Genomic DNA, 8,821 nt, shown 5'->3' with positions numbered 1-8,821 from the left:
TTCAACAACAATTCCATAAATGAAAATTAAACTAAGCATATAGAAGAATGAAGAAGTAGAAGAAGTTCTTAAAACTGAAATTCAAGGTTGCAAAACAAAAAATAGAAGACCGGTGAGAGTAAAAATTGCTAGAAAAATGTCTAAGTGTTACAAGTCTAAAAACAAACTCCAAAAAAAAAGTAAAAGTCTAAGAGCCCTCTAAGGCCCCCTAAGGCCCCCTTTCCTCTATTCCATGACACTATGGCCTTTATATAGGCTTCCCTAAATTACAAAAAAAAATGAAAATTAACTATTCTAGATGATTCTTGTAGCCTTGATTGGTTGAGATTTGTGGGCTTTGCTTGCTTGAGGTTGGATTAGCTTCATGAAGGAATTCTTGTCAAACAGGGCTCATTTTCACTGCTTTGGCCCAATGAGGGCGTTACTAGCAAACACGCCAGTACAAATGCATGTTGGCAACGTGCATGGCAATTTCCTGGGAGTGGAACATGGTCCTTGGGCGTTGTTGCCCAAGTTGTTGCCAAACACTTGCTTGTTCTTCATTCTTCACTTTTTATGCTTGATATTGCCTAAACTTTGAGCTTCCATCCTTTGCCTAAATATCAACTATGATATATCATTGGAAAGCTCTTGATGTCTACTTTCCAATGCCACTAGAATCACCTCATTTGGACTTTCCTAGCTCAAGTTATGCTCCATTGAAGAGGGCAAGGTCAGGCTGCCCTGGTTGGGCGTTTTTGCCAAACACGCCACCGACAACGCCTCTAGCCCAGATTTCTTGGCCTGGGCGTTGTTACCCAAGTTGCCAAGGAATACGCCAGGCTATTTTAGCCTTGGCAACGTGCTCGACCACCCTTCCTTGGGCCATTCATGCTTCCTTGAATTTCAACCTCATTTCCTTGTTTTTGGGGCCTAAAGATGACTCTGATTCGAGCTTCCATTTCATGCTCCACTATAGACTATTATATATGGTTGGAAAGCTCTGAATGTCATTTTTCCAACACAACTGGAAGCACTCAATTTGAATCTCTATAACTCAAGTTATGCTCGTTTGAAGGAGACAGGGTCAGGCTGCCAAAATCGCACACATTTTTGGTGAAAACGCCCTTGTTTCCAGCGTTGCCAACGTGCTCAGATTCTGAAGCTCTAAATGAAGCCATCGTTTGAAGCTTCAAATGAATGCCAATCCCATACTATGATATATGGTTGAAAAGCTCTGGATGTCTACTTTCAAATGCTGCTGGAATCACTTCATTTAGAGCTTTGTAGCTCAAGATATACTCCATTGAAGGAGGTAAGGTCAGGCTGTCCAGCTCTCCAGCGTTTTTGGCAAACACTCCCTTGTATTTCCAAGTTGCCATTTCAAGTTGCCAACGTGCTAACTCATGCTTCCTAGCTCCAAGCATTGCTGCGTTGTTGATGAGCACGCCAATGCATTCCCAAGTTAGCAACGTGCTCTTCATTCCCAAGGTTGCCTAGCTTGCTTGTATGATGCGTTGCCAAGGAACACGCCTTCAGAACTTGGCGTTGGCAACGTGCATCTCCCTTTCCTGGGCCAAGTCTTCTATTCAGCATTGCTTGCCTGCGTTGTCCTCAAACACGCCCCTCATCTCTAGACTGGCAACGTGCTCGAGGATTTGGAATAGCTCCAAGTTTGCTGCGTTGCCAATGAGCACGCTAATGGAAAGCTAAGTTGGCAACTTGCTATGCCTTCCAAGGCTGCCAAGCATGCTGGCGTTAGAGGCAAACACGCCTTCCTTCCCCAAGTTGGCAACGTGCACTCTGCCTCTTATCATCCAGGGCTTCCTCACTTCATTGCTTCACACATTGGCGTTGGCAACGCCCTTCTAGAGTTGGCAACGCCCTTGGTGACTTCCTTTTTGCTCCAGGGCTCTTTGCTTCACCTATCATCAACCAAACACATGCATCAAAGCCTTGCTAAATCACAAGATTTTTGCATCATTCATAACATCAAACAATTCTTGCATAAATCTCATAAAAATGCACATATTTAACAATGTTTGATTGAATCAAGTCATGCATATAATTCTCATCCAAATACTTGCTTATTGCGTAAGAAAATGCATGAAACCAACCTAAAGCATACAAAAAATGGCTAGTAAAACTAGCCAGGATGCCCTCGCATCACAACACCAAACTTAAACCTTGCTTGTCCTCAAGCAAGAAAAGAATCATGCAATAGAGATTGACAATCCAAGGTTAGAAGAATAGCAAGTTAATGTTCATGGCAAGCTAGTTTTCTACGCATGCTACAATCACAAAAAAAATGTAAATGATTGATGCTTCTATCTAGCTCACCTCATGAAATCTTTTTCTTATAATTCTTCCTTGAAACAAGCTTTTGATTTTTCTTATTAGCTTCTCCTTTTGGGTGCTTTGCCCCATGAGTTAATAACAAAGCTACGATTCTAAATGCTTTGTTTTCAAGTATTACCACTTGATACATAAGCACCACAAGCATTTAATTAGAGGACTTCATTAAGCTCATTTGTTTCTTTTCATGAAGCATAAATAAAAAAATTTTCTTTGTAAAATTTTTTTTTCTGATGAGATTTTTTTTGTTCTAGCCCCTTTTATCTTTTTATCTATGCTTGAAAATAGAAACTTACATTTTGATTTTCTTTTTGCCTTAGATTTAGAACTTTTCTTTCCTTTCTTTTTTCTTGTTTCAAAAAGTGATGTGATGTGAAAGAAAAGAGAAAAGAGAAAAAAGAGAATTTTGATTTCAGTAAAATGAAATTCAAGTTCAGGGGAGTGAATTTTGGTTATGGATCACCGCATGGACTTTTACTTAGATATGGATCACTTTCTTTTTTTTGTTTTCTTTTATTTGACTAGAGGCTTGTTTTTGTTTCAGCCAAAAAAAATTTGTGATGGTAGCAATTATATATCCTTGGATCATTATGTGTGTATTTGGGCCTGAGCATTTATTTTTAGGGCCAGTTTCAATTTATTTTGTTTCCTGCACAATAAACAAAATTAATCACACATAATTTAATATTAATTCAATAATATTTAATCATAATTTTAATCATAGTTTAATTCTTTAACCTTAACAAACCAAAATATTAAAAACTAAAACAATGCTTTATCTATTATTAATTATGTATAACAACGTTTCATTTGAACAGAATTTACTTTTCAATGGGGCTCAAAGAATACAGCACAAAAAAAGGGTATCAAATATTCAAATGGATTGCTTACTCAGCATAAATAGTATATATAGTATATACCAACAAATTAAACCAAAGTCAAAACAAATCTCCTAATGTCACATGCACAAAAGTGTCAAATCAAAAAAAGAAAACTAAAACTGCAGAGGCATTATGATTATGCAGACAAGTAGTGTTGCTTGAATAAAATGCATAGAAAATAAATGGCACACCAAACTTAGAATCTTGGTGTGTCACTTTCATTTTTGATTTGATGCAATCATCCAAAAAGATTGAAAACAATTTATTGCAAGGCAACACCAAACTTAAAATGTAACCATATGCCAATTTATTGAATTTAAATAAAACAAAGAACGAAAACAAAGCAGAGAAGAGAATTTATACCTATGGTTGACATGTTGTTCACTTTCTTCCTCTTCTTCCAGTTTGTTAATAGGAATGACCTTAAGGGGAAAGAAGATTCAGCTAGTGTCCCCTGTCTTGGCCTCTCCTCAGTAAGCCTCCTTTTGTACATAGCTTGATTGAGCTTGCTTGCTGGTTCAGGGGATGGATGTGTTGCAGTTGACCTTCTCTTGCATTTTGTCCTTGGTATCTTGGTCACAATCCTCTTCTTGGTGCTTTTGTTAATTGTCTTCACTTCTTTGGATTCAAGACTTGGTTGCTGTGTGATTATTGGAGTCTTCTTTTCATCAAGAGTACCTTGTAATAGTGGTTCAATGAGCTCTTCCTCTATGTACTTCTCTGCTTCACTTGAGTGTGACTTCTCTTGAGTGTCTTCCTCACTTTCTTGTTCTTCCACTTCCTCTTTTACACTCAACATTTGCTTTAATAGCTCTTTCATGGAAGAGGTTTGTTGTTCTTCCCAAGATTTCTTCATCTCCTCTTCATATCTTTCAATCATACAGAACCAGAAAACCAATGAAACTTCAATCTATTGCTAGAATGAAGTTTTAGTTAGTTTAAGCAAAAATTCAAACAGTTAATGGGTTAATTAAGAATTGTGAGTTTTCATGTTCCATTGTTACTTCAACTAACCTCTGTGGACTTGGAATTCTGTGCTCATATACCTCCACCACCTCATCCTTCATTGCAATTTCACTTGACACAGGGACCTTTTGTTCTTCTTTTTCCATTTTCTCACTCACAAATTGGTCTTCATCCTCAATACTTGGCAATCCTAAGTGTTTCCTTATTTTCTCTAAGTGCCCATCCATCTTCTTGCAGAGGATTTCTTGTTCTTTCCAAGATTCTAATAATTCTCTAGACCATTGAAGGTGATCTTCAACTACTAGCTCCAAAGATGAAGGTTTAGAGTAATTTTGTGGATATGGATGTGTTGCGGTGAAGTCATTTTGAGGAGTATGAAAAGAGTTTTGTGAGTTGTTAAATGAACTTTGTGGATGATGAATTGAATTGTGTGAATTTTGGAAGGAATTTTGTGTTGAGGCAAACTCAAGTGGTGAAGAATTTTGATATGAAAAATTTAATGGTGAAGAATTTTGATATAAAAAATTTGGAGGTGAGGTTAGACAATTTTGCTTAAATGCATCTAGGGATGATGGCTCTTGATGGATGGGATAGGAAACATTGAGTTCTCCTTGATTTTGTCCTTCCCAATCATAATTTGGATAGTTGTCCCATTCATAGGAGTATGAATCATTTTGAGACATTGAGAAGTATCCCATTTGGTTTGATTGCTCAAACTCCATCATTTCTTGTTCTTGATATCCCCAACCACAATTAGTATGGTAACTTGAATCATTTTGTGGTAGTGGAAAATACCCCATGTAACTTGCTTGATCATTATGTGACCTTGGGGCATATCCCATTTGGGTTGATTGCTCATGATCCATCATTTCTTGTTGATATTTCCATCCACCATGAGGATATTGACATGAATCATTTTGTGGTGGTGGGCAATATCCCATGTAATATGATTGATCAACATGTGAGGTAAGCTCCATTTTAATTGAAAAAAAGTTGTATGAAACACAACAACCAAGAGAAATTGAAATTCTTTGTGTCACAACTAAAGAATTCTTAGTGAGGCAATAACACAAACACCTTGAGCTTTGGTACGTAAAAATGAGAATTCACGTATTTACCGGCAAGTATACCGGGTCGTATCAAGTAATAAAACTCACTAAGAGTGAGGTCGATCCCACGGAGATTGGTAGATTAAGCAACTTTAGTTAAATGGTAGATTTAGTAAAGCAAACATGTTTTGATTTCATGAGATTTGAATGCTTAAAAGAAATTGCAAAGAATTAAATGACAAGAAAATTTAAGAACTAAAGTAAGGAAAGAAATTAAAATGACTGAAAGTAAATAATGGAAACTTAAATTGCAAGAAACTTAAATGACATCAAAAGTAAATTGCAAGAAAGTAGAGTGCTGAATTCTAAAGAGCAAAAGAGTAAATAGCAAGGAATATAGAAACAGAATGTCAATGACAATAATAATAAATTGCAAGGGTGTAGAAGGGAATTGGGCAATGGGTATTCAAACACTAAAGAGCAAAAGAAATGTAAATTAATAATGGAGAGGATCATTAAGGATCGGAGATACAAATTCTCATGAATTGATGTTGATCAATTCCTTCTCAATCATGGGTATAGATCCATGGCAAGTTGTGGGTAATTGAATCCCAATCTCTTGGTGATCCAATTTCTCTCAACATAACCAATTGCCACTCTCGTGATCTAATTGTTCATGAGAAGAGATGAAGCTCAATTTCTAATCCAAGCCACACAATTTCCAGAATCTCAACCAAGGAAGGTTACATCTCACATACCAACCAAAGTGTATTGATTAAGGAGATCATGAAAGGATGAACTCTAAACTGAACTATGTGGTTCATTTCTCAAATTCACCACACAATTCATATAGATTAACCCCTCTCTCGATGGTGATTAAATCTTTGAAGAACAAGAGTTTCCTTTTGGATTAACCACTTGAATTGAGAAGGAGAAGAAGATTTATCAATTCATTGAAACAAGCAGAGCTCTTCCCCCTAATGAAAAATGGGGTTTAGTGAATCATAGCTCTAATTTCAACAACAATTCCATAAATGAAAATTAAACTAAGCATATAGAAGAATGAAGAAGAAGAAGAAGTTCTTAAAACTGAAATTCAAGGTTGCAAAACGAAAAATAGAAGACCGGTGAGAGTAAAATTTGCTAGAAAAATGTCTAAGTGTTACAAGTCTAAAAACAAACTCAAAAAAAAAGTAAAAGTCTAAGAGCCCTCTAAGGCCCCCTAAGGCCCCCTTTCCTCTATTCTATGACACTATGGCCTTTATATAGGCTTCCCTAAATTACAAAAAAAAATGAAAATTAACTATTCTAGATGATTCTTGTAGCCTTGATTGGTTGAGATTTGTGGGCTTTGCTTGCTTGAGGTTGGATTAGCTTCATGAAGGAATTCTTGTCAAACAGGGCTCATTTTCACTGCTTTGGCCCAATGAGGGCGTTACTAGCAAACACGCCAGTACAAATGCATGTTGGCAACGTGCATGGCAATTTCCTGGGAGTGGAACATGCCCCTTGGGCATTGTTGCCCAAGTTGTTGCCAAACACTTGCTTGTTCTTCATTCTTCACTTTTTATGCTTGATGTTGCCAAAACTTTGAGCTTCCATCCTTTGCCTAAATATAATCTATGATATATCATTGGAAAGCTCTTGATGTCTACTTTCCAATGCCACTAGAATCACCTCATTTGGACTTTCCTAGCTCAAGTTATGCTCCATTGAAGAGGGCAAGGTCAGGCTGCCCTGGTTGGGCGTTTTTTCCAAACACGCCACCAATAACGCCCATGACAACGCCTCTAGCCCAGATTTCTTGGCCTGGGCGTTGTTACCCAAGTTGCCAAGGAACACGCCAGGCTATTTTAGCCTTGGCAACGTGCTCGACCACCCTTCCTTGGGCCATTCATGCTTCCTTGAATTTCAACCTCATTTCCTTGTTTTTGGGGCCTAAAGATGACTCTGATTCGAGCTTCCATTTCATGCTCCACTATAGACTATTATATATGGTTGAAAGGCTCTGAATGTCATCTTTCCAACACAACTGGAATCACTCAATTTGGATCTCTATAACTCAAGTTATGCTCGTTTGAAGGAGATAGGGTCAGGCTGCCAAAATCGCACACGTTTTTGGTGAAAACGCCCTTGTTTCCAGCGTTGCCAACGTGCTCAGATTCTGAAGCTCTAAATGAAGCCATCTTTTGAAGCTTCAAATGAATTCCAATCCCATACTATGATATATGGTTGGAAAGCTCTGGATGTCTACTTTCAAATGCCGCTGGAATCACTTCATTTAGAGCTTTGTAGCTCAAGATATACTCCATTGAAGGAGGTAAGGTCAGGCTGTCCAGCTCTCCAGCGTTTTTGGCAAACACTCCTTTGTTCTTTCAAGTTGCCAACGTGCTAACTCATGCTTCCTAGCTCCAAGCATTGCTGCGTTGTTGATGAGCACGCCAATGCATTCCCAAGTTAGCAACGTGCTCTTCATTCCCAAGGTTGCCTAGCTTGCTTGTATGATGCGTTGCCAAGGAACACGCCTTCAGAACTTGGCGTTGGCAACGTGCATCTCCCTTTCCTGGGCCAAGTCTTCTATTCAGCATTGTTTGCCTGCGTTGTCCTCAAACACGCCCCTCATCTCTAGACTGGCAACGTGCTCGAGGCTTTGGAATAGCTCCAAGTTTGCTGCGTTGCCAATGAGCACGCCAATGGAAAGCTAAGTTGGCAACGTGCTATGCCTTCCAAGGCTGCCAAGCATGCTGGCGTTAGAGGCAAACACGCCTTCCTTCCCCAAGTTGGCAACGTGCACTCTGCCTCTTATCATCCAGGGCTTCCTCACTTCATTGCTTCACACATTGGCATTGGCAACGCCCTTCTAGAGTTGGCAACGCCCTTGGTGACTTCCTTTTTGCTCCAGGGCTCTTTGCTTCACCTATCATCAACCAAACACATGCATCAAAGCCTTGCTAAATCACAAGATTTTTGCATCATTCATAACATCAAACAATTCTTGCATAAATCTCATAAAAATGCACATATTTAACAATGTTTGATTGAATCAAGACAAGCATGAATTTCTCATCCAAACACTTACTTATTGCTTAAGAAATGCATGAAAACCAAGTAAAAATAGATGAAAAAGGCTTGTGAAACTAGTATAAGATGACTTGTTATCACAACACCAAACTTAAATGAGGATGCCCTCGCATCACAACACCAAACTTAAACCTTGCTTGTCCTCAAGCAAGAAAAGAATCATGCAATAGAGATTGACAATCCAAGGTTAGAAGAATAGCAAGTTAATGTTCATGGCAAGCTAGTTTTCTACGCATGCTACAATCACAAAAGAAATGTAAATGATTGATGCTTCTATCTAGCTCACCTCATGAAATCTTTTACTTATAATTCTTCCTTGAAACAAGCTTTTGATTTTTCTTATTAGCTTCTCCTTTTGGGTGCTTTGCCCCATGAGTTAATAACAAAGCTACGATTCTAAATGCTTTGTTTTCAAGTATTACCACTTGATACATAAGCACCACAAGCATTTGAATTAGAGGACTTCATTAAGGTCTTTTTTTTTCTTGACTCTCTAATCATTGATGCTCA

This window comes from Arachis duranensis, chromosome 1 (assembly GCF_000817695.3).
Source record: "Arachis duranensis cultivar V14167 chromosome 1, aradu.V14167.gnm2.J7QH, whole genome shotgun sequence".
In the NCBI taxonomy this organism is placed as follows: domain Eukaryota; kingdom Viridiplantae; phylum Streptophyta; class Magnoliopsida; order Fabales; family Fabaceae; genus Arachis; species Arachis duranensis.
The sequence above is the reverse complement of the archived record's forward strand: the minus strand, read 5'-3'. Positions refer to the sequence as shown.